This window comes from Cheilinus undulatus, linkage group 2 (genome assembly GCF_018320785.1).
Source record: "Cheilinus undulatus linkage group 2, ASM1832078v1, whole genome shotgun sequence".
Lineage (NCBI taxonomy): Eukaryota > Metazoa > Chordata > Actinopteri > Labriformes > Labridae > Cheilinus > Cheilinus undulatus.
The window spans coordinates 33,576,043-33,603,818 of NC_054866.1; the positions used below are offsets into that span (position 1 = coordinate 33,576,043).

At 37.9% G+C, this 27,776-nt stretch overlaps 1 protein-coding gene across 2 annotated transcripts in view; it reads left to right on the forward strand.

Annotated features, from left to right (window-relative positions):
• Positions 1–27,776, forward strand: part of lrfn1 (leucine rich repeat and fibronectin type III domain containing 1) — a 207,197-nt gene that overhangs the window by 108,274 nt on the left and 71,147 nt on the right. For both annotated transcript variants that reach the window (XM_041808469.1, XM_041808461.1), the window contains exon 2: positions 10,370–10,421. The gene's annotated coding sequence lies outside the window, so the exon portion shown is untranslated. The remainder of the gene's footprint in view (positions 1–10,369; positions 10,422–27,776) is intronic.

The following is a 27,776-nucleotide window of genomic DNA, read 5'->3' on the forward strand; positions in this document are numbered from 1 at the left end:
GTTTCACCTTGTTAGTTTAGAATATTTGCACAATAAACATGTTTATTCTGCATTAACGGACGCTCTTTGAATTTTCTTTTGAAGCATGGATTTCACAAATGGAATATGCAAATAATTAGATAGTGGATGCACTCAGTAGTCATCCTATTAATAATGGATTGAGCTCATAAATCATGACAAGGAGAGACGAGTGCTATAATGCTGAAAAGGATGCATGTAGCCCTGTTAAAGTGGGGAGCCAGAAGTTGCTGTGTTAAAGGAAAGCAGTCCTGCATGCACACTGTCTCTCATACCTTCTGATTATTTATGTGGTACAGCTAAATGTGCTGAGCATGGCTAAGTGTATAAATAGCTGTACGGACATCATCTGAGGCTTCAGCTCACAGGGGAAGGAGGGTGGGGAGGAGAGCTTTACTACCAGAGCATCAGATCATGAGCAACAGAGACGATACTCCCTGACTCATCAGAATTGGAGGGAAACTCTGATCTTTGCATGCTGGCAGTCTGCATGTTAAGGGCCCTTGGGTAACCCTGCTGACCTCTGTGGCCACTGGTGTACAACTTTTGTTGTGCTTATTACATAATTATTCATTCGAGATGACTCAGGGCTATATTCAATCTCCATGTTCCCTTTGGTTCGCTGACTTATGTGGGACATGTTTTTCGATTAACGCAAACTTGCAAATGTTCCCGTGTTTTTCTTTATTAAAAATAGCTGCATAACCCGAGCAATTATTAGAGCGTATATTATGTGATGTGATGCTCTGAGGCAACTTGTATTATTGCTCAGTGTCACCACGGACACTGTCTGCACCACGGCGACGTTCTCCTCCTAACAAAGGGGGGTCGTAACATCCCAGTCACGGTAAATGCTGTAGTAAAACATCAGTGCAATTTTTTCCTCATCATTTTACACCTCCGCAGCCGCCATTATCTCTGTGTGCTTCAGCTCACTGCTGCGCAGCCCACAGTACAGACCTCTACTTCACTCGGGGTTGTTGCCTTTGTCTGGAGCTCTCTCTCATCTCTGGAGGTCACATTGGCCGCCCTGGAGGTAGTGGTAATGGTCAGTGTGCCAACTGTGTGGGCAATCTAAGAGAGGCATATGTTGTCTGCTGAATTGCACTCAAAGGAAGCAGCAGTAGATGCTGTTTTATATCTGATAAAATTCGCAACATGCTTAAAAAACCATCAGTTATGCATGCAGTGAGTAAGACCAGGACTTTCTTGCATCTTTTCTTCCCTCACAGTGTCACTTCTTGTTTTATATTCCAGTCTTAAGGTGGACTTAACCGGCAGAATGACCAACGGGTATTATTCAGGCTCCATATTCTCGCCTTTTGCTTCTATTTCATCCTTCTGGTCGGGTTCACTATCAAATATGTGATCCTTTATTTGGTTTTTATAAGAGCTTTTATAATAGCAGTGTGGGTCTCAGCCTTAAAATGTTTATTTTAGCCTTGTGGCAAGTCAAGCAGAGAAATATGGATGTGCTGTGTGCCTAGCATTTTCACACATGGTTTAGACACCGAGGCCCTGTAGCAGGCTCCTTTTCACTCTTCATTAACAATTCTAGAGGGTGTCTAGACTAAGAGGCGATAATGTTTCCATGGACATCGCTGGTCACACACCACAGACTAACAGGTACTGCAGAATTCAGACACCAGCATGTTTCAGCTCTCAGTTTGAAATCTGTTTAGTTTCTGCTAAATGCCCATTCTGCAAAAACACTGCAGAGTCGGAGAAGAGATGTGGAATAAAATCATCCATTTAGCCACTATGTTGAGACATAATCCAGGCTTACTGTTACCAAGTCGCCTGCCTTGCCCTGCATGTGTACCAGAGCTCTGAGTTGGAGAAACACTGAACAAATTGCTCTGTGTCCTTGAGGATGACCAGAAATGAGGAAGCTTGTGTGTTACATGTGGTTTAGAAAAGCTGGACAAATAGAACCACCATCCTGATGGCTGTTAATTTAGTATCTGTTTAAACATCACCATCATAGATGTGATTCTCATTTTTAGAAATGCTGTATCTGTATGGATTATCTGCTTTAACAGTGTTATCACAACTTAGCTATCAGATGGATTGATCAGATTTCATGTTATTGTCCGGCAGATCCATCTGGCAAAACACTAAACTGACGTATTTGTTCAAAGTCAAAGAATGACCGAACCAATCAGTGTCATTTAAGGAGAAAGAAGCAGTAGCTACAGGTGTGGTTTAGATGTGCTGCAAGCTGGTAAACATGGTAGTTAATAAAGGCAGTTTCTTAGTTGAAAAATATGTTTTTGATCTTCCCCTGATGAGAGTCAGAAAGAGATTAATTTACCATCAGTCCATCTGGCATGTCAGAGTAATTTTGGAGTGAGCTGACAGGGATTATTTACCAGAGATTTTGATAAGCCTACTTTTGGTGACATAACCTTTTAGTATTCAATATTTTGCATCATCGTCTTTCATACAGGTGTATTTCACTTTCAGGGTAAATGTCAGGGAGTTTTTCCCATCAGCACCAGCCTTGCAAGCCAAAACTCAGTATCCCCTCCTCCTTTACATCCATAATGAAATGCAGTAAAAAATTAAATCAGTTCTTATTTTTTAAGGTATTTTTGGCTAAATTCTATGCTTGTGTTAGGAAAATCTGTTGGCACAGAACTCCACCATTATAAACTAAAAACATATCTCTTCCACCATGTGGTGGCATGTTTGCAAAGGAGGAATTCACATGGAAGACACAAACTAAAGGAAGGATAGGATAGTTTTGCTCATCAATGTAAGCACAGAGCTAAGAACAACAAACCCAGAGGAAGTTTGACTTCACCCTTTTATAAGCCTGTCCTTAATTATATTTCAGGATGGATTTATTTGATGTCAGCTGCATTAATTAGGGGTGTCAAAATGTTAGAAATTTAATTTACCATCAGCCTCAGAATTTATGTAGTCAATAGCAATCAATGGCTTTTAAAAATTCCAATATTTTGAGCAAACACTCAGGTAACCCTGATGCATCTTACCTTAGCTCGTAGTTCTAGATTAAAGGAATAACTCTAGATTTCAAGTTGAAATAGCCTACAAAACTACTGCCAATAAAGCACAAAACTGGCTTAGATTCATGCAAAATAATACATCACTTCAACGAACACTCAAACCTTTTTAGAGTTTGGAGATGGTATCGGGTCTTAACATTAAACCAGTTAAGCACCACTGACTTAAAGGACTTCAAACCATCTTGAGTGCCTGGACCTGGATCAGTTAAACCCAATGGTATATGTTTTTCTACTCCTTTTTTTGAAGTGTTCCTCTTCCATAAGCACCAGTGGTTTTAGTGGTACCTGAAGCACTGTTGTGTCTCTTTTTCTAAGTAAAATAATTTTAGAAATTAATTTAATGCTTAAAATGAGTCTTATCTTTTTATTAGGATGAAATGAGCTGTCAGGCTTACTTAGCTGGCTCCTTTTTCGCACAGGCTGACTCCTCCATATGTCTGAGGAAAGCCCTGGGTACATGTCAGAGGAAGAGATAAACAACATGCTCCAAAGACAGACTTTTTTGCCTTTTCCTTAGCCAGTATTCACAGTGAGTGATACATTTGTCTGTTTAAAGATAGAATGTTAAAAAAAAATCAGAAAACACTCCATATGTTTGAAGGAGAAGAAGTGCAAAGAGAGAAGAGGTACTGCTCTGTCCACAAGGGGGGCCACAGTCAAAAAAGCAAAATGGACTCAGGCTCTGGGAGACTATTTCTGAACTATTTTTTGTTATTTAATAGGGTAAAATAAATAATTTATTTAGAAATAAATCATTAGTCTCAGTTGTGTTATTTTTTTTATTCAGTTTTGTTGTCGGTGCTAAAAGTCCCTGTGTTAAATATCCCCTAGCATTTGTACAAATGAAGATATTACTGGGAGCAGTGTGCGCTTAATGACATTTGATCTTTGAAGGATGTTTTGAAGCAAAACTGCTTTTGTTGTCAAGTGTGCAGCCTCTCCCTCTCTTCCTCTTCAAATTGCTCATCCCGTTACTGCTGTGTTTTAATTAGAAGAGTAACAACAATAACTCAGATGTAGAGGAGAAAAATCCTCTCAAAGCTTAATTGCTGTGTCACTGAAATTGAAGTCTGTGTGCGTGCGTGCAGTGGCATATGCGTTTGATGTTTCTGTGTGGGAGGTTGATGAATAGATGAAGGGGCAGTTAGCATGCAGTCACAATATGTAAGATTACTGCTAAAGCGGAATGTGTATAGCTCTGGTGATATTTGCAGCGCGAGATGTGTGTATGTGACGCATGTTTTAATCAATTCCTCTGTGTTTGATGCTTCAGGGAACATGAACACAAGATGGACGTTTGGGTGAAGTGCGGCATGCGTGAAATTGTACTTCTCACATCACTGTCTTAGGTCAGTTGGAAAGCTGGCCTTTACGCGTTATGGCATTTTGACAGTACAAGATTTAAGTCGTAAAAAAGCTTAAGAATTGCATGTCAGTTACTCCTAAATAACAGTGGGAAGGCACTAGATTGAGTTGAAACGTCTCTGAAATATATCACCTGCATGATAAGTGACCCCCTCTAAGGGGGAGTGAGCTGCAAACTTGGCACTAAAGAAGAAGAAGCATGTCTTACTTGCCTGTAATGAATGGCTTCAGAACAACCTCTGAAGGTTGCTCTCAATGTCAGGGTCCTTTTTAAAGGCCTACCATGTTTGCACTCAGTACAAGTGAGAGTTGAGGTGGGTAAATATGCATTTCTTGGACAAACACCCTGTGCTGCTTTGACTGGGGCTGATAGAAAGGACTGTTGAGATCCTAATCAAGATTGTAGCTTTGGCAATTAAATCTGACAGAGGAGAGTTGGAACTATTCCTCTGTTGTCATTGCTGCTGAGAAAAGAGGAGGAAAAAGAGGTGGGGGTGTTTTTTCTTCATCTACAAAAGCTTCAATTAACAGTGATTGCTCCATGTACACCTCTAGTTGTGCATTGGGGAGCAGGAGCAGGAATTGTTCCTCTCTTGGTCGTTGTAATGTATATACAGTGCTGCAGCACTTTAAATGATTTTGTTTGCACCTTTTCAATTCTCTCTCTGTTTTTTTATCATTCATCTCTCTCCTGCAGTTTACTTTTTGCATATTGAGATGCTTCTCAAATCAAGGTGTGCTGGCAACCACTGTACCAGAAAGGCTTTAAACTTAAAACTGCTTTATCACTCATACTTCTGCAAAGTATGTGCTGTCGGCTTGTAAAATTGACTGATAAAGATGTGGGAAGTCTATAAATGCAGTTAAGTGCAGCATGATTTCCTGAAGTCAGTCACTGGAATAAAGTTGTTGACTTCTCTAAAGAATGAGTGATACTAAGCACTATAAGATTGAAGGGTGTTTTTACAAAAAGCAAACATACTGAAGTGTAATGAATGGTTGTAACTGGGTGTTTTTTTCTCCATAAGCATAAATATAAGCTTTGATGGCATTTTTTTCCAAAACACATTAGCTGTGGAGGCAGCTGAAGCACTGTAAGACAAATCTTCCCAAAGGGAAACATTGGCATATTAGAAATATGCATGCATTATGTTGTATCGCATTGCATCGCACCTTTTTTAATCTCATCTTATCGTATTATATCATATCATATTGTGTGGCATTGTATTGTATCGCATCATATCATATCATATAATAATAGCTACTATTGTACCATTGTCCTGCACACATTATTTACTGTTTAATTTCTATAATCAGGCTCAATTAAACCGTGCCCAAAGTTATCCCTGGTAATCACACAAAGACACTGAAATGAGTGCAGGATTTAAAAAATGTAAATTTTAAATGAAAAAATAAATAAAACCCCAAAGTTTCAGTTGAGGTAGACTTACCACAGACTACCTGAGAGTGAAATTTTGGTTTTTGCTCCTGTCAAAGATACTGTGTCCTTCCTTATCTACCTCATTTTAAGAAAAGTGTCTTGTTTTGCAATCTTGGTCAATGGCACTACTTTACCCACAATCCTTCAGTGTCATTTCAACATCTCTGCTTGGCTGAGCCTGTCTCATGTTCTGTGTTGAGTTACCACTAGTGAATTAAGCAATCCTTTTCTTTTTTTTTAACAAAAGATGATTTAATGAGGCAATGATAATAGGATATGTGGCATGTTCAAGACACAAGCTTGTATGTTATCAACTTCAAACTAAGAAAAATATGGTTATCTGCAACAGCACTACGCTATCCACAATCCAAGAGTATCACAGTGTTTCTGATTGGGTCTATGACCCATGTGTTTTGGCTATGGGCTGCTACTACTAGTTATTCATTGTGGAAGAAGTGGACAGTAAATATTGTGATCTGTGGGGACAAAAACTGGAGTCACATATCGCTGGTGTTGGGCTAAAAACCTTGAATCTTCAGAATCACTACTTTTCAGGGAATTAAAAAACACTGTATTTTTCAAATAATTTAACACTAAATGATCATAGCATCTTTTTTGACACATTTTATAGCTTCAGAATTTGCTAAAACCTGCTTACAGCTGTAAAAGGGTGATGAAAAGCACTGATTTATGAAAGAGACTAAAATCATGAAAAATGGACATACAACGGCTGTATGCCACTTTCCACCAGATTATTCAGTAAAAGAAATTGCATTTGAAGTTGCTGGTTTCAACCTGTAGAGGGCAGTCACCACACATATTATACCTCAAAATTAAGAATTTAAATTCTTTGCGCTCAAATATTAAATAACCCTAACTGATACGACTAAATCCAGATATACAGTGCCAAACAAATTTATTAGACCACCTGTCATATTTGTCTCAAAGACCATCCAGCATCATGAAGTGTTTTAATGCGGACTCTATCATTTTCAGTGAGCTCTCCATGTTTTACCATTTTGAACAGGAATGAGGGATTTCAATTCACCATTTTATACCCAAATTTGAGTCAGCTCACTGGGCTTCTCTGAGAAGTCAGAAATGAATCAAGCATAACATTCAACCACTAAAACTCATTTTTCTCTTCAGGAATGCAAGTAAATAACTATAACTTAACATATAAATCAAGAAATATCAATGTGCTTTACTATTTTTTCAGGTTTTTTTGTAAATCAGTGAATTTGAAAATTCATGTATAACAATAATAATTATATTTTAGCATTAAAAATATCATTTGGGTTAAAGAGCTTCTACATATTGGTGTATTAACCATTGCAGAAACATAAAAAATGATTTTGGTAATTACCAGTGCTGTTAATTTAGGGCAGCCGTGGCATAGACCTTACTTTGGTTAGGGTTAGGGTGGTCTAATAAATTTGTTAAGCACTGTACATAGGTTTTCATCTGAGGAAAACTGATCCCAAGGGTTAGTTGCTCCTGAAACCTAACATATAAGAATATAAAACAGAAAAAAATGGTCATTGTTACAACACTACTAAAATAGCAGCATTTGGTAAGCAGAAGTGTTAGCCAATGACCTATGAGCTTCTTCTCTTGTACCGTTAAAAGTGAAACAGCACCAGGCTTGTGTTGGTAACTTGGGTTGCCTCAGCTTTGCATGAGTTTGATCATAGTCAAACAGTCATTACTTACAATGGAGCTTCATTATCTAACAGTTAATATGTTGCACCAGCTGAGATGGTTCCAGCGGAGCCTTAAGTTATAACTTAAATCGTACACCTGTGTAAAGTCCTGTGAAAATAGGGGGATCAAGGTTAGGTGTCTGAAAGGTGAGAGAAGTTGGAGGATGAGGAAAAGCAGAGGATTGTAGAGGCTGTTTGGTGTCAACAGTGTGCTCCCAGTGATATTCTGTATATAACATCCCTCAGAGATGTATGATGGCATTCTTGGGACTCCTGCTTTCGTTTTTCATCAGTGGAGCTAATTTCTTTAGTTGGCAAGTTATGGTTTCATTTCTCAGTGTCAGGCTTTGGCAGACACTGAGAGGCTTTGTTTGTCACCCATTCACAATGCTTTGGCATATTTTACATGCACTCGCATTGCTGTTTGTTGATTTACATCAGGTAACAGAAGCTATTTTCAGCTGTTATTTTACTCTGAGACATTAGGGTGTGTGAGAAACAAAAATCCTTTTCACTGATTGGTCCAATGAACTAAAAACCTCATGTCTGGGTCGATTGTTTTTTGAGGTTTAATGCTGTGTTCAGCTAGCTAGCTAAGGCTACATTATCTCTTTGGTGCAACTAAACAATGACAGAACTTAAGTTTTCACTTGGCTGGTTTCACTGTAGCGTTTAGTGTGGACTTAACACCACAGCTTAAGCCGTAATGTCTGTGTAGTTGATGGAACAAGACAAGGATCTCTGAGTTTTCCTTTGTCTACTTGTAACTTGCTAGCTTTACAGCGCAATTCACACTGGGCTGTTGTTAGTTTGTTCTACGTCTACTTAAGTGAGGACACTAAAGCTTTTGTAGGACATTAAACTGGAACCACAGACTTTTTAAAATGTAAACATTAGAGTGAATAGTTTATGTTGTAGCCTTTTTTAAATTTTATTGTAAAAATAACCATTTCATCGCACTAAGCTAGCTTAGCTAAATTGGCAAACTGGATAAAGCCAATGACTTCTACAAAGTTTAGCTGTAGTTTTAAAAGGCTACTGCTTGAAACCTTACCTAACCATTATTTTCTTATGCCTATCTTTTAAAATAAGTGAAATATGTAGTTTTAAAAGCTTCTCATATAGTTGAGCAGTAAGCTAACTTCAGTGAATGTGCTTTTTTCATAGCAGTCCCTTTAATGCCACATGACTTAGCATTTTTTTCATAAATTTTAGAGAAAAATTGGCAAAGAATCCCAAATTTCTTTATATATATTGTGTTAGGTATTTTTACATATTTGCTAATGTACCCTGCGTATTTTTTTAACAATCAGTCCATCTTGGGTTGTATAACCCCAATTCACAACTGAAGTCTTGTCAAGAAACTTTGCAAAGAGGGCAAGTCTAGATCGTACTCTCTGTCGTGGCCTTTAATAATAGACCATCATTAATCACTACTGGGAAAGACTATACCCTATTATAAGAAAGACCAGTGTTAATCACCATGAGCACAGCACTAGCAGTATTTAGTCTCGTTATTGCAACAGAAACCTTCCCTATCAAAGGATAGGTGTCAAGCAGACCAGACTCCTGCTGACAGTGTTAGGGTCGGAAAGGGCTTGAAGGAGCAGTGGTGGGAGAAAAGCAGGAAAAGGAGATGGACAAGAGAAACAACAAAACAACAAATGAAAGACAAGTTTATAACGGTAGCAATATGTAAAAAAAAAAAAATCGCAGTAACTGCTATTACTGATAGAAAAGAGCCATGATAGAAAACAGAAAACAACAATGCAGTATTAGCATTAGCAGCTATGATGGTAATGAAATAGAAACATCTTTATTAACGAATATAGCAGTAAAGTAGTGCAGTGCTTAGATTCTGTATAACTTCTTTTTACTACTTCATCATTTATCTGTAATGTTAAATCACTATGGCTGAAATCTCTAAGTCTTAGTAATCCTATATTGAGATATCAGCATGCAAGACCTGTTTAACACCTTTGCCTTTTACTTTGAAGGTGGTAAAAGTAAATATTGATGTACAGTAACAGAGTGCAGCTGTCACTAATGAACTAAAAAGGTAGGGCTAATTAAAAGTAACGAGCTGTAGAAGGATGTCTGTGTAACATCCCCATATAAGCTTCACCTTTATGGTCTTTGAAGAAACTGTTGTGTTATTGGATTGTATTTTAGCTGGAATGTTTTTCTACCTTTTTGGCCTTGTTGTTGTTTAAAATGCTCCTTTTTGTAACCATTTCTGTTTTCTGACTTAGTATGCTGGATTCATTTAACTCTTTATTGAATACGGGGAATTCTTTATTTGGATAACTTGTGTATTGTGAAGACTTACAAGAATAAAAGCCTGTTTTTGTTCTATCATACCAGAGTACATAACCTTCAGAAAACATGTGCTATTTTCAGCATTCAGCTTTCATTCAAGACATTCAGTGCATTTGATGGCTGTTGTTAGAGGAAAAAAAAAACATGTAAGAATAATAGCAGTTACCTTGTACACTTAAATTAAGTTATTAGACACATAAAAGCTCTGGGTGCAGGGCAAGAAATCATCCAAGGAGAAGTAGGCAGGTAAAATATTCAGCTGGAATTTCCCCTGTTTTAAATTTTCTCCAGCACAGGGGCTTTGGGCATAAAGGGATTGTTCCACTGCTGCAGAAATATCAAATCATTTGTATTGAGTCTTGGCTGAATCAAAGATTGAACTATAAATTGAACCTTTTTATGATTGTGACACTATTACAACTGGTGCCGTATGGCCCCCAATGTTATTTGTGCTTGCACATTAAGGTGTGACCGTTTATTTCTCTCTACAGACTGCTTTGAAGTGAAACCTGTGAGGAGCTTCCAAAACGACACGATATTCTGGTGAGTTCCCAAATTGAAATTAAACCCTCTCCACATTTACATAATATACTACCAGACATAACCCATCCAGGCTGTGAGCATGAGTGGAAAGTGATAGCAAGAGGGAGAAGAAGGGGAGAGAAAATGATGTTTCTGTCCTCTGACTCTATCGATCAGTCATTTTTTATTCCGCAGGGTCAGTGTGTTTGATTCACCATGCATGCACATTCTCACTACATTAAACACAAGGGCAAATCCCACGCTTTTACCCACTTTTATCCCACATATTTTCACTCAAATTAAGACCCAGAGGAGTGCAAAAACCCTTCATGTCTTTCTTTCCTCCTTTGTCTGTCACATGCAGATTAAACCACATGTTTTCATACAAAGAGAGAGAGAGAGAGAGAGAGAGAGAGAGAGCTTGTTCCGAGTGACACTGTTAGCCATCCTCACACATGGGCAGGGTTGGGCTGGCGCCACGGCTGTTTGCCTCATAGCCTGCGCAATGGGAGTCAGCTCCATTATCAGAGCCGCTGCCTCGCCACCCTGCAGCAAACCCAGCATCCTCTGCTCCTGCAGATTTAATTTCTTATCTCAATAGGGAAAACAGCCTCTCTGATGAACAGCTGAAAACACCCTGGGCTGCTGTGAACACGGATTCAGCATACATACAGTAGATGATATGATAAACTGGTGAACAGCGTAGCACTGATATCCCTCACAGGAATTTGTGGTTGGTCACAGCAATTCAAGGGAATTTGCTCCATACTGTAAATAATGACTTGAGCAGGGAAAGCTGCCTTCACCATTAATCTAGCAGTGAAGCAATTATTTATTGAGCTGCCATCGAGGACATATGAGCTTTAACAGAATCCCTCTTAGGTGAATATCTGTTATATGCTGTATCTGTGTTGAGAGTTGTCTCTTTGTTTGTGGAAAGATAAAAGCAGCTCTTGAACTGCTATACTCTCACATGACATAAACTCAGCATGAACCAGTACCACCAGTGTGTGCTCCTTTTGAGAGCATATCATCACCTCTCGGAGAACAGAGTTATAGAATATTCTTAATGACATGTTTTTATAAATGTCTTTGTGCAAGAAAACCCAAGCTTTGTACTGTGACATTACTTTTTTCTCCTCTCCCTAATGTTTCCCATTTGCTTTGTTTTTGACAACCCGCAAATTTTATTTCTTGCTCCATTCGGTAAGAAGCCAACAGTAAGATTTGACTTGTTGCGGCTTTTTCAGACCTTTACTAACAGCTTCATCAATGTCAGGAAAAGCCACTGCAGTGGTAATTGTGTGTCAGCTTTTACAGGCTCTGAAACAAAAGTTATTACAGGAGCACAAAGAAGATATGTAACTTGATATTACCTGGCTAATTTAGTTTTCTGGAACGATCAGCTAGGCCTTACTATCTGTGGTCTACTAGTTCTAGGATAATTTATTAGAATCCTTAAATTTAAATATCTATTGGCTCTACATATTCTCAAAAAGTTCCTCTAAAAACCCTCTCTGTAAACACAATAGATCATAGATTACCACTGCAGTTTTGTAAGACAATGCATAAATCAAGATTGATTAAGGTCCATTATTAGCATTATTAGAGTATTAATTACTCTTAATCGAATTGATCCCGTGTGGTATTTATAAGCCACCGCAATTCTCCCAGCAGCAGTGATGCAAAATATTCATACCACTTCTCCTTAGTGTATTATTTCACTTTTAAAAAAAATAACAGTTAGCATGTCAAAAGTCATCCGCACCCTTTTACCTTTCCCTTATCTCCATTCAATCCATAACATGTTATTTTTTCCATGGTTAAGTTAAAGTCATAGTCATTCATCAACACTGAGTTTTTTCTTTTCCTTTATTGGGACCTGACTGTGGACTTGCACGTCTTTTCTTGGAACTTAACTCTGAACTTACAATTTTTTATTTTGGGACTCAAATATGGACTTCCCTGTTTTTTATTTTGTGATTTGACTCTGGACTTGCCTGTCTTTTTTTTATGAACTTGACATAGCTTCTTATACTGCTGTTTAAGATGGATAGCATAGGGAGGTAATTTAGCATAGTGAGATCATTTTTGTCCCTGCATGATTTTAGATGTTAAAGGTCTATGAGGAGATGAATTAAAACACAAAGATCATTGACAAAGAAACATGTCTGCCCACCTCTTGCATTGTTTGAAAGTTTAGGAAGACATGCAGCTGCATGAAATCTACAAAGTGTGCATGCTTTGGGAGTTTTAGAAGGTGTGGCTAAAAGTGGCAATAAAGATAAATGTTTTGACTCTGCATTGATTTAACGGTTGTCCAACCCACTGATGTTAACAGACAGTAGATTGTTAGTCTCCCAGCAGTTACTGCTGCTATTTCATGAAAGCTTACTCATGGAAAAGTTGCCCCATTAGTGACCACGAGGTTTGTTTTGCATGCTGAAAATTATCTTTTAGTCTCGGAAATTGCAGCAGAAACATTCTCAGTTGTAAACAAAAGCGCCAGCTTTAGACCTTGAACTTGTACCTATAAAAAACAGCTTAGATAAGTCTTTCATAGCCTTTGTTGTTAACAAAGTTGCTGCCAGAAGCTGTTGGTGAGGGTGGAGGGATATTGAGGAGCACAGTTAAGTTAAAAGTTAAGTATTTTTCAACTGAGAGTGTTGTGAGTACAGTGACAAAGAAGAACAGCTGACACTAGGGGCATTTTTGCACTTGTGTTGCTAAGCACCGAAGACTCTGAATTGCATTGTTTTTGTTTTGAAAATGGAGCTGCCAGCATATAAAAGCAGCATTAGTGGACACAGGCCCTAAATGTGCATTAAACAGGTTATAAAAAATTCACATCATGCTGCACACACACACTGTACAGAATACTCTGAGGAGACGTCATCCCACAGCAGGCATGGCTGCTAAACGTTGCAGATATTGAACCTGATAGTGTTCAGGTGGCTGGGGTTTACATAATGTGGCACCGTGAGAGCACATTGATTTTTCTTGCTTTGTACTGACAGTGCTGCAGGATGCTTTCTGTAGGAGAGGCAGAAAGCATTGATATCAGCTGATTTGGCTGTAAGGCAGAAATAGAACTTTAATAATCCTTAGTTTGAGCAGTAACATTTAAAAAATGTTGCATTAGGCATATCTCTTCCACCTAAAAGTGTATGAAAGCAGCTGCAATGCTTCTTAAGTTTAAATTAAATGAGCAGATTGTTATCAGTGAGGGCAGACCGGCTTGGATATATAGCTCTTAAGATTCTTACGTTCTTTAAGATCCTTTGAAACAGATTAAATAAGGTATTTTGATTCTTAGATTAAGGTTTTAGCACATTAACCATAGAAAGATATCCAATTTTAAATGAAGCCCAATGTGATAGTGTGGTCATGAGATTATTAATTACCCTCATATACTCTGAGAAGGTGATAGGCTTGTCTTTTGGTGGGGAACTGAGTGCGGGAAATGAGTTTGACACCTTTGACATCTTATTACATGTGAGCTCCAGGTGACATTATTTTCATTAGCTTTCCCTCTTTAAGCTGTTTTAAACTGAGAGAGTGCAAAGAACAGAATGAAAAGCAGGGCCAGCACCGATTCATCACCGGTTCATGCATTATTGTCCTCATATGTCCTTGTTGAACAATCGTGTCTGCTTTACAGACTCTTTAAAATGTGAGAAGTCATTTGAAAAAACATCCACACAAAGATAGACTGCTGGTCTTTTGAACACTGAATCAAAGCCTCAAAACAGACCAATGACTTGATGCATATTTAAAGAGCATATACAGTACATGATCATTTATGGCTTCCCTTCAGGTTGTTTTCAGAAAAAGAAAACCTCTTTGAACACAAACTGAACGAACTTCTTCCAGCTCAAACAACATTAATGTAAAATACATTCTCCATGTTAATTTTTCAATATGAAAATAGTGTAATTGTAATGCTGCATTGTTTTTATTGTTTGACCCCCCTGCTGACATCTGCAGTATAAACAGTGAATACAGGCATCTAATTAACAATTCAACATATAAATGTGTTCAAATCCTATTATTGAAATGCTTTGTGAAGCTTTTAAAAATCATATTTTAAACTTTTCCTCTTCGAAGTTTGACAAAGACTGCATTAGCATCACCTCAGGTTATGAAAGCAATGATGTTTTTTGTATACAGAAAAATGAATCAATACCATAATGCTTAATAACACTGAAGCAGCCTGAAGCAATGTGTTTTATAAATGATTGATCATAAGCAAAGATGCAGAGAATATGTTTTTCATACATGCTGGATGTAGAAATAAAGACAGCAGCACTTCAGCATTTACATGAATCTCAACTGAACTTTGAGTTCATTTGAAGATCATTCTTAGGAGAAACTTTGCTGTATAACCCACATCAGTTTTCTAAAACAGTGGTTCCCAAAGTGGGTTTGGGACCCATTTGGTGGGCCTCAAGTTGCCTTCAAAATGACAAATAACATTTTTAAAAGATTAAAAAATGTATATTTTACCTATTATTGTAAAAAATATATTCATTAAATTCATTCAATTTAAGCTAAAAAAATGTTTGTAATTAGCTGAGACTTGTGCTTAAATCAAAGTAATGTTTAAAAAAAATATTAAAATTAACGTCTATTTTGACTGTGTGAAATATGCATCAACCACCTCCAGGTACAATGTCTCCAGTCTCTGCAGTGATTATTTTGGGGGTCAAGGGCTGAAAAGTTTGGGAACCCATATTCTTAAGGATTCTGACATCCACCAAATTTCCTCATTGTAGATTTATGTGTTTATTTATTAACATCTTTCATCATTTGAATGTCATGGATAAATACATGATTTGAATAAACAGTATGTTAATTCTGCTGTTAGACAGTTCTTAATCAAAACAATGACAAATGATGCCTTTAGAAAAACGCTGGATCCAGGATTAGTGCAGCAGATGCCACATTCCTTGCTGCCCTGACCATGGATTCAAATCCCGATTTTCATATTGTTTAATGTATGCCCTCCCCTGCTTTCTTATTTCCTGTCTCTCTTTTTGGACTTATCAAATGCAACATGCCCAAAAAATAATATTAAAAAAGAAAGACATGCACCACTCAGATCTGCCCACCTCTGCTGCTTCATTTTTTTTAAATTCATTCGGGACCACACTTGTTATATTTCTACAGTCTTATTGAAAAATGGATATAGAGTTTTACTTGGCAGAGAAAGCTGTGCTCTGCTTTTTATTTCTTTTTTAATGGTACTTAATATTTGTATGTTTTGAGTTGAGAATACATACTTCAAAACTATATTGTTCTATTCCGTTGTAAGAAAGCAAGTACTGTAGACTCATGACACATTTATGTATTATCTTGTCATCAGTCCCAAGTATTGTCCAGTGTAATTGCAGTCGCACATTATTAGTGCATTGTGCAGCATTGTTATCGATGATAATTATTATCAGTGATAACAATGAATGATCCTGCTTGACTTTCCAACAGAACTGCAAAACCATTTCCTTTACTCAGGGTCTAATGTGCAGTTTTTTTTACATTTAAGTGTCTTCTTCATGCCTCACTTTGACCCTGTTTGATTTCTCTTTAAGTACAAAGCCCCTCAGTCTTATGCCTTTACACAAACATTCAAAGGGTGTTTCTCTCTGCGGTACAAAAATATATTAGCCTCTAATTTATAAGAACATGGCACTCATCAATCTAGGTGTGAACAGTTCTGCAGGTTAAGAGCCTGTTGAATGAGGACTAAGTTGCGTATATGTCCTAAATAAAGGGTTGCTATTCATATTTTTTAATATGATAAACCATCTAATTATATTTAAAAGAAATAATGGAAATCAGAGATCTGAAATGAAGAATTTTCATCTGATTCATGCATGTTGAAATCATGCTTGTAAAAGTATAGATTTTCTTGTTTTGAAATGCAGCCCTCCTCATGAAAAGAACTGTTTTGATGTCTTTAATTGGCATCAGCTTCTTTTCTGAGGGCGCTATAATTAAAGAGGACGAAGGCGCAGTCCTTTTTTTCTTTGCTGTGGCAGTATGAGAAATGAATGTTGAAAAACATGCCGTGTCAAAGCAAAACGCATAGAACAAAATCTAGATTTCACACATTCAATGACATTTTGGTGTGTTTTTTTTAGGAGCGTGTGTGTGTCTGAGGATTCATGGATTTATCTTTATTACTGTGGAGAAGTGTGGAGAAGTCTAAAAACGCAGCAAAAATCAGTTATATGAAAACCTGCTCAACAGAACCGCCCATATTTTGTATGTATTAGGAACAATTGTGGCATAGAAGTGCCTCAAAATCAAAACTTATGAGGATGCATTACTTGTGTCTCTACGGCTGAAAAACTTATCGACCTGAGCTGATCCTTCTCTGCTGGTAATGGCTTAAGTAGTGACGCCCTGTAATTATAGATAAACACATTAGAAAATGAGGGTTAATAGTCTATTTTGAGATCAATTTACCAAGCTAAAGTACATTGAGCTTCTTTCAGTTGTTTCCCAACATTTTGAGAGTAGCACTCCATCAAAAGATTAATAATCTGCTGGATTACAGAAAAAAAAGGAAAAACATATTTTTTATTTGCTTTCCAGGTGTCACCAGTCAGGTTTACACCCCCCAACACATCCCCTGATCTGACAACATCCTCAGGATAACGCTCGTATGTCATCATTAAAGAGCTCCGACTCAGGCACTTTGTCAGAGTTTGCAGTCCAGAGAGGAGGTAACAAAGGGGGCAGAAAATAGATCCCTTTGATGAACAGCAGATTATGATGGAGAGGTAGGCAAACTTACCTCTCATTCACTGCCCACGTGTGCAACACTTACCTTCTCAGACAGGCGTAAATTGCTTTCTGATTCCAAAGACGAGCTGCAAATGGGATGTAATCTCCTTGGATATTTGCTAAAAACTACAGTGAACATCTGTTCTCTCAATTTAAAATTCAACATAAAATGTATGTGTTTGCATAAAAGATCATATAAATATGCTAATTAAATCCCTTTACATGCATTAATTGTTTATAGAGTGTTTAAAGGCTGTCCACATGCATTTACATCTCACAGACAAGCTTCCTTTAGCCGTCTTGTGTGTGTTTTATCAGAGGATCAGCTTCTTCCCGCCCATTGTTGTAATATGACATGTGAAAAGCTGACACAAAAATTCCCTCTGAGCTCCGTAACTTGATGCCTCAACCCGACAGAATCTCCCGAAACAGTCTGCCTTTCCTCCGTTTTAGTCAGCCCACACGTGACGAATGCTTCTCCAAATTTAGAAACCTTGCTGACAACTTCTCAGCTTTCAGGTGAGATAGCATGCAGTGGCTCACAGATGAGGATTTATGTAACATACCTGAGCATGTTTTTGTAAAAGGATGAGAATGGAGTATTCAGAGTCTCCAGAAACCAAACACCTCATTATACTGAGGACTTAAGGAGACGTAAAGAGGTACTGACATTTCACAGGCAGGGAAAGCAGGGAAAATGCATTATTTATTTATTTAAATTTTATTTGTGAGGGACAAAATCTACAATATAGCTAAATAAAGACAAAAACAAAAGAGAAGACCAAACATCAAACAATAAAACCTGTTAAACAAGATCACAAATTCAAGATTATTTGTTTTTCAAACCTGTTTTATGATGTTTATATGTTTTTTATATTGATTTAATCACCTTTTCACCCTTTAGATACAGTCATGTGCATGATGTGCAACAACCAAGGGCTTTATTGGGTGGGGGATGGGGGGATCAATCTGGTAACATGTCCACACATGTGTTTTGCTTGGTAGCTAAGGCCAAATCATGTCCAATCAGTTTAATTTACCATAGGTGGACTCCAATCAAAGTGTAGAAACATCTCAGAAAAGATAGAGAGAAATTTCAAATGTTTTTGCAAAGGGACTGAATATTTCAGTTTTCCACTTTTAATTGGTTTGATTTTTTTTCAAAAAATGTTTATAATTTTTCATGATGGAGGACTGAGTTTAGAATAATGCATTTTTTTTTCTCAACTGTAGCATCAGGCTTACCTTGCAATGCAGATGGATACTAGAGCTGGGTATTGTTAAGAACCTAATGATTCGTTTCGATTTCGATTCTTTAGGTTGTGATTCGATTCGATATTGATTCGATTCGATTCGATATTTATTTAAATGCTTCAATGTCGATTAAGTAAGAAGTAGAAATACACCAATAACCTGTTGACAATTTTTTAATAATCATTTTCATGCCCATGTGAACATATGTGGTAAGTCACCTCACATTTTTGATCAATAAAACATCTGAAAATAAAAATTTTCAATAATAATAACTTATTTGTGCATATGGATTACAAAAGTAAAAAGCATGACAGTTCTGTATAAACACTGAAAAAGTAAAGTGCATTTAAACTTAAATAATATTTCTTTCCTCTTGGAATTTGTGATAAACCTCACATAACATGGTTATGGTTGGTTGTTGTTTGGTTGAGTGCTTCCTCCATCCATACAACGTGAATCACACACACAGCGACCCCCACTGGCCAGGAGGTGAATTGATTCAGAGGATTTGCTGAATTGATATTGAATTGGGTGGGGGTATTGCAATGCATCGATTAATCGATATTTTTACCCACCCCCAATGGATATGCCCATTTCCTTGTTTCTCACAGGCAAATCCATCTTGGAAAGCTCCCATCTGAACCATTTGGGCTTGGTTAGAAAGTGACAGGACCAATCAGCGACGAGGGGCAGTACTTTCAGGCATGGCAGAGTCATGACATAAACAAGCAGCAGCAAGAGCTGGTGCAGTTATGGAGGTAGAGATTAGCGTGGATGCTGCTAGAGCACCAGTTGTATCAGAACTTGACAACAGCAGTGAGTTGTTTTCTTTTCAAAAACGACAAAAGTCGAGTACTTACATGTCTATAGTTGCCACGTTTCGTGTTATTGATAGCAACTATGTCACATGTTTTGTTCCCCTGATTGGCCCGTAGAGATGTGACGGACAGAACGTTCGTCCAATCATGCTCCGAGTTTTTTTCAAAGCCTCTGTCTTTTCTCAAACATTTCCTATTGAAGCTTTGATGGATGTGTGAAACAATTCCATCTGGTGTGTCAGATTAGCATCAGGCTGCAACAGCAGAAAATACTTTCTGAATGCACTGTTAGATAATGGCAACAAGTGAAAAATCTGCCCTTTGGGAAAGGTTTGAGAGGACAGCAGAACAAAAAAAGCAAGAAGCACTTTATCCATTAAAATACTGTCCAGTTTCTCCACTCTTGGAGAATAAGGTTAAGATCGTGTATGTCTTTTTAAAGCAATCAGCAAGGCCATGTCTGTGAAATCCTTTGTTAGCTTCTATAAAATTCAGAGCGCAGCATCAGGTCTTTATGGCAGCACCATTAAAGAGACAGATTTTTATTCGTGTTATGTGCAGATCTTAGTTATGAAAGTATTAAACACACACTGTGACTGTTTAAAATGACCGGGAATTGACTCATAAAATTAGAAGCACAGCACAGTAAGGAACAGGTTTGAAAATGGCAACTAATAGGCAAATCAATTATGGGGATGTTCATTATTTCCTCTGACCTTTTCTTTCTTTATAAGAATAGTGCACTTCTTTAGCTGCTGATAGAAAAAGAACAATCTATTGTATTTGTCACATACTTTATTGTTAAATTCCTATTCCAGGATATGAAATTTGAGACACAGTCCGTGTGCTCTCAGGGTGAATGTACTGGAACATGGGAGTATCATTGCATGAGAGATTTAGCAGATTATCAAATAGAAAATGTTCCCTTTGAAGCTGATCACATATGCATTGAGAAATAAAACACGTAACATTCAAGGTATCAATGTGATATACTTTCCAAAAGGCTAATTATCAAATGCCCTCTGCAAGTAATTTGATTTGATGAGTCAGTGGACTAAAAGCAGAGAAAACAACATGAAAGCACATATAGGAAAATAGCAAAACAGACACAAAAAGGCATGTGCAACAATCAGACAAAGCTGGACTAAACATCAGAAATTATTAAGAAATTGAAGTAATTGTGTCTCGCATGACAGTGTCAGTAGTCATACAAAAAGCTCTAAAAGGTTGCTCATTGTTGTTTGTTCCAGTGCTATTATTAGCTATTCTCTCTGTTCTAGCAATGACAGCTCAGATTGTAATTTGCAGCCAGTGACATGAGATCTGTTTCGATCAAAACCACAGAGAAAAAGAATATATTTCCATGTACAGAGGAAAGTAACATTGTATGCATTCATATTTTTGTCTCTTACCTATGTGTAAACTTTTTGAATTGTTTTATTTTTTTGCTGCGTGTTGAAGTCACTGCAGAGGAGATAATGAATGTGCTGTCGGGGTTTTGGAAAGAAAAGGCAAACAGCCTCACAGTATGCAGTCTTACAAAAATGCCATGTTTAACAGTTCACGCTGCGTCTCTCTCTGGAGAATTGTGTCAGTGAGACCTGGCATCTCTGGAGACAGATGTAGCGGGACGTCCTGAGCTCGCAGAAGGATGGGAGTTGCCAGATAAAGAGCCAGATGAAGTGCTGCTTTCTGATCTCGACGCCCACGAACGCCTTTATTTGTGATTCTGTGAGCAGGACAGGAAGCACAAACAGCTGCATCAATTACTCCTGCGTGTCAGCGGTTTGATAGATCAGATAAAATAAATCTAATGCAAGTGAAAGTGAGTAGAAACATGACAGGGTGAGACAAAGCATTTCAGCAATTCATAACAGACATCATGTTCCTCTTTGTTTGAAGTAAAGCTCGCTTGATTGTGCTGCACGAGAAAAAGAGTCATAAATTATTCAGGGGCTCCCCATTGGCCGCCCACTTACAGCCGCTCCCTGGACGTATTCCTCTTCTTCTTCTGTATTCCTTGGTGATCTGCCTGCTTTCAAATGGCAGCAAAATACTTGTGACCTCTGAGTAGGGCCTACCTTCACTGTAATGCTTAATTTATTCATTACTTTATGCTGGTATTTGTATGCATCACAAAGCGCGGCATCATAAATACCGTCGAATACCAAAATGGATGTGAAGGGGAAGGAACGCAGAGGATTATTACAGCTATATGTAAATAGCAATGTGAAATATGTCTCCTCTGCCACCCTACAGAGACAGAGGTGAGGGAGGAGGAACAGAACGCAGTGGTCACAGATATGAACACCATTTGCTGTATTGTAGCCCATGAAGGACATCTCTCTGCACACAGCACAGCATGCCATTTTTCCACACTGCCGTTCCCTCATTCATGCTCATGTGGGGTCTGCTGCCAGGAGAAAAAAAGGAAGAAGGAAGATGGTTGAATGCCCTCTCTGTAAAGCATTTCTGAGGGTTTAAATGCTCACGTCTCCATGACTGGGCTGTCTATAGTGTGTGAGAGCTCAGTCAATTTCTGCAGATATATAGTCGTGACATTGGAATTCCGGGAACTACAATAAATCCTTGCAGGATATCAGGCTGTCTGAGCAGATAGTTACACACCCTACAGATTTTATAACAGCAAGTGGTCAGTTGAAAGTACAGTAAATATGCCTAGTATCTTCCTGACATTTTATCTGGTTTTGGTCATTTTTACAGGATTTTTTTAGGATTAAAAATGTATTAAACTCAATAAAACCTCTTCATAGCAATTTTATTAGTGGCTGTTTGTTTCTCATTTTATTCATTCTTTTTTTAAAGCATGACCAAGGTTGTTTTCTCCCCCTTAAAGAAATTTTATTATTGTAACTATGACAACAGAGGTCATTTTAACTCATAAAATCCACTTTGTCCATGGTTAATGTGCTAAATCCAGCTTCTGTATTTACTGAGCACGTGCTTCACTATCTCTATTTTTACAGTTTCTACATACTACTGGATTTTCAGCATGGGAGCATTTTGGTTTCCATGTGTATTTGAGCTGTATTGACCACGCTTTAGCAGGCTTTGGTCTATTCAAGAAAAACAGTCCATGTGGACAGCAGAGAAAGCAGGCCAAACATCATCCTGTGTTTCCCACACATTCAGAATACTGGAATCCAGGTTGTCTACCATTTTTTCTCTCAAAAGTAAAGTTCATCATCACTGTCTGCAAATGGGAGATAGATATCCACTAATACATCCCTCCCATCAAGGCCGCCCATAAGGGGGGATAAAAGGGAGAGCTTTCATTGGCCCAGCCTAATGGAGGTCCCACGGAGGTCAGCAAATAAAGCCTTTTTCAAATGTAAACCTCTTTTCTTGAAACAGAATTACCTTTTTTGGTAATGTTTACAATGTGGCTAGGCAGATTAACTAAAGCATTTGGAAAATAATGTCAGACTTCATAGCTTAGCCATGATGTAAGCAAACAAATCTGGATGCCAAAGAATAAAGAAGAAGTAGCTGAAAAGTATTTCAGTGGGAAATTCTTAGCCTTGCAAAGCAGATGGATTGTCTGTTTCCTTGTTTTTCACTGGCGAATCCGTCTTGCAAAGCTCCCATCTGAACAGATTTGGCCCTGTAAGAAAGTGACAGGACCAGTCAGGGGTACGAGGCAGTACTTTCTGGTGCGGCAGAGTTGTGACGTAAGCAAGCAGTGACAAGAGGCCGGTGCAGTTATGGCAGAAGACATTAGAGTGCATGCTGTTATAGCGTCAGTTTTTTTTTTCAGAACTCAACATTTCTTTGTTAAAAAAAAGAACAAAGAACAGCATTGAGTTATTTCCTTTTCAAAAATGACAAAAGTCGTTTTGACATGTCTACAGTCGCCATGGTTTGCATTATGCTGCTCTCTATGGAGTTTACAGCTCTGTAGCAGTACACACATACAACGTCACATGATTTTTTGCTCTAATTGGCCCATAAAGTTGGAATAGAACGTTCATCCAATCACTCTCTGAAATTTTTTTTCGAAGGCTCTGCCCTTTCCCAAACACCGTCTATGGGAGGTATTCCAGATGGATGTGTAAAACACCCTACCCCTTGGAGTGCCTTCACGTACACATACCCCTATTTGAGAACCACTGATCCAAGCGTGTGATGGCCGCCGTTTTTGCTTGCGTCATCACAAAATTATGTTTCGGCCTTGTTGTTTCGGTGATAAAACCGAAAATGCACTTTTGGGCCATTTTCAGCCAATATTTTTGGTGGCCGAATTTTTGGTGCATCCCTAGTATTTATCTCAATAAATCGATGCCCCAATTTGGAAAATCAAAGACAAACCTCTTCCCAACAAAGAAACAAAAACAGCTCAACTGATGTAGAACATCAGAGAAAAATCTGCTACTGAAATCACATCATGACACAATATTTTCACAGGGATCACAGTTAGCTGATACTGATGTTATACTAATGTAGCAATGCAAAGCAAATTGTGATATCTGCATAAAAGTGCAGATAAAAATCAATTTAACTACATTCCTTGATTACCTGCAACAGCAAAAATCCTCTATATTACATCTATCAAACAATTTTTCCTTAAAGATTTCTTCTGCTTTCGAGGACAGACCTAACAATACGTGACTTTTTAGGTGAAGTTTTGGCGAAGTTAAGACCCCATTAATCACAAGTAAATCACAATAAAATCTGCTGTTGAAGTCAGCCAGACTGAAGCTGCTATTTAACTTAGATTTTACAGCTGAAGCGTCAGCCAGCAGATGAATAAGAGCCACTCTGGGATGACATGGAAAAAACAGCATAAATGCTTCAAGGAAAATTAAATGCTGCCTAGCAGAGATTTAACACTAAACCATGGCTTCAGTAGAATTACAAACAAATTGGTATAGAGCACCTGTGAAGCAAAGATGGATGATTGCACATGGGTTTGAATTTATGTTCTTCATGGTGTTGGAGCTCAATCAAAGTAATTCTAGTGGTGAATGATTTTAATTTTACAGCTGCTTCCCATTTAAAATGTTCAGCACAGGATGGTTTTATTATGAAAAAGCAGGAAGCACAATGTAATTGTCACTGCCCATTGTTTGACCACATAATAAGAAGTTAACCACAACATAGGCTGTTTTCAGCATTTTTTTTGTGACAGCAGATCATTTTAAAATGTTACTGAGTCATGCTTAGTAAAGCATGAGATCAGATCAGAGTTGCTCATGATGACAAGTTTTTTCCTTATTTAAATATTTCCGTTTGTTTGGCTGCACTTCTTCTGACCAAGTATCTACTAATGGATGCTGTTGCCAAGATTAAAACTTAGAAGTTTTAACCTAAATTAAATCTTCCACAGCTGACAGAGCTCATATATTTTTTGTAGGGAACGATGTGAAATGCAATAAATCTTTTTGAAATGCGGTGCATCCTCTGTGACAAACTTTAAGTACAAATCATTTCAATTCACTCATTTTTTATCAGAAAAACACCATTATAGCAATTTTGTAAAAGCCAGACTCATAAATATTTTGTCTTGGGAGACAAAACTAAATCCCCTCCAGCTATAAGCCTTAATGTGTCACGGTATAACTCATTTAATCATTCACATACTCTGCTCTTGACAGTTAAGTGTATATACTGTTCAAAGCAGGCTGCAGGCTGGGGAATAGGTTTTTTAATGTTCTAGTCGATTTAATTGTTCTCCGAGAACAGGCTGCCATCGAGGGACTAACAGACACAAATTGAGGTCGTGTCCACCCACTTTTAACAAAGATGCTGCCCAAATACACGGATCAATAACTTCTCTAATCACTCTCCCACTTTGTCTCTGTCTGACTTCACAACGCTCTGTCTTGAATCCAAAATGAGAAATTGCCACCTCTTTTTGAAAAATGTGTTTGTGCAAAGTTTTGAACATGATATCAAATATTACCACATACTCACAAAGCACTTCAGCCTGAAAGTTGGGGGTGCAACAGAAAAAAGTTGGTGTATGATCAGTGGTTCAAATAAAGAAAATGATGTGTTGTGTTTTACTTCGAAGAACAATGATTTGTTGATGATGCAAGAAAAGTTTTAAGTTTAGCCAAGGCAGCATTCTGTAGTCTAATCAATCAGGGTAACTAACAGTGCTAATATGGGTCTCCTGTGTTTCACAGTACCAGTGCAATACTTAACAAGGCACAGTTAAGATCATTGACTGTATACTGATATAGATGCCACCTCTCAGTCTCCTTCTGCTGTGTAGATTGAAACCAAAATACCCGCATAATAGATACTTAAATATTGTGCTGGTCAGATAATTTGGGGGTGAAAATCTCACAAAGGGGAGCTGGCATGTAGGACTGTGGGATTAACATTCTTCAATGACTGTATTGTTAGTTTTTGGTAAGTTTTCTCTCATGTTCCCTTCTCTACTCTGCTTATTCAGCTAAATGTGTTGTGAGGAGTTGCATGTGTAAACAGAGCTGTCATCTGTGATTTAACATCTGGTCTTCACATCAGAACTATTTACTTAAATTTAAACTAAGAGCAATAAACACTTGGAAGTGCATTACCTATTAAAAGTATTAACCCCCTTAGATGCTTTTACCTTTTATTGATTTTACAAATCGATCAATCAACATATTTTGGCTTTTTGACAAAAATAATTACATAAACCTCTTTAGTGTGAAAGTGACAAAAATTCTTCAAAGTAATCTCAAATAAACAAAAATATGTCAGGTGAAATAAGTGGCTGCATAAATATTCAGCCTCTTCATGTCAGTTTTTTGTAGATGCACCTTTGGCTTCAATCACAGCACAGATACTTTGTGACTAGGTCTCAATCAGGCTTGCACATCAGGACACTGCAATTTTACACCATTCTACTGATATTGGATAGCTAGTGAGCAGCTCTTGTCAAGTCCAGCCACAAATTCTTTATTGGTGAGGTATGGGCTTTGACTCGGCCACTCTAAAACATGCACCTTCTTGTATTGAAACCATTTCTGTGTATCTTTCGCTATATGCTTCTTGCCATTGTCTTGCTGGGAAATAAATCTTCTACCAAGCTGTAGTTCTCTCGCAGACTGAATAAGATTGTCCTCCAGGATTTTTAAATATTTTGAAGCATTCTTTATACCCTCTTCCTTTACAAGCCTTCCACTGGCCGAGAAGCATCCCTACAGCATGATGTTGCCACCAGCCTGCTTCACAGTGGGGATGGTGTGTTTGTGTTGATGTGCAGTGTTTGGTGTCTGCCAAACATAGCGTCTTGTCTGATGGTAAAAAGTACCATTTTGGTCTCATCAGATCAAAGTACTTTCTTCCACTCAACCATGGATTCTCCCATATGCATTCTGACGAACTCTAGTTCAGATTTAATGAGTGTTCTTTAACAGTGGCTTTCATTGAGGAGGTTGGGTTCATGACCTATACTGCAGCTGGTTAGCAGGGGAGCTTTAATTATTTTGACTTCACTCTGAAGCTACTGATGGCTGTCCATCTTAATTTATAGTCAACAGATTTGAAAGTTTTAATTAGTTATCAGGGGGAAATACTTCATTTTTCAGCTGACAAAATTAAGATCATTGGTCTAGTCAGAGGTTAAAGTAGAGATATAAGTTGACATTTAATTGCTGGGATGTACGAAAGAGTTCACAAGATAAAATGTTAGCAGGCCAGTAAAACTGTCATATAGAAATGTTCATCTTGTTAAATCTTCATGCCTGTCTTACAGATAAGCTATGAGATTTGATGTACTGACTTTTTTGGTCCTAGTCCTTCCTTTTGAAATGTCACTGGGACATGTGTGACAAACTGCATGTTGTTGATCTTTCTCAGAGGTGTTAAAAGTCTCCCTGCTGACTTTTTCCTTCATGTTTGACCATGAAAACAAATCAGAGTTTGTCCAGCAGGTGACTTTTTCTGGCTGTTATGTCCTCCTGAACAAAACCAAAAAAGAGAGACAGAAAAAAATGTCTCAAAAACAGAAGGGTACCAGTAATATATGAAAAGGGATGCCACACAAGAACTGGAAGTTGAAACAAAACCATCAAGCTTTATTGAATCTAACAACGGACAATCAACATAAAGTAATGAAAAACTCAAGAAATGAAAAGGGGTTGGAGACCCTGGCTAAAAAGAATGAAAGATAGATAGCAAACAATAGCAAACTGCAATAATAAGAAGTTTAGGGAAGGAAATAAAAAGACTCCTCACACTACTTTGTCTAGGGTGTGCCTTCTCACTCCTTTAGCTGCTCCTCTTAATATCTCTACTCCTCCCCAAGTGCAAAAGGGAGACCAGAGAGAGAAACCAAGGCCTATTGTTACACTGCCTAATAAAAATATTGTGTTTGAATCAGGGGTTTGGTACACAAGTTTGTCAGCATTAAATTGATACATCTCAACAGATGCGTGTCATCTACTGTCATCATATGTAACACATGTTCTTGCCAATACCAGTGTTGAACTGGCACATGTGTACATCCTTTAGAGTCAAATTGGACTTAGTTTATGGTACTTGGCATGGTAATAAAGTA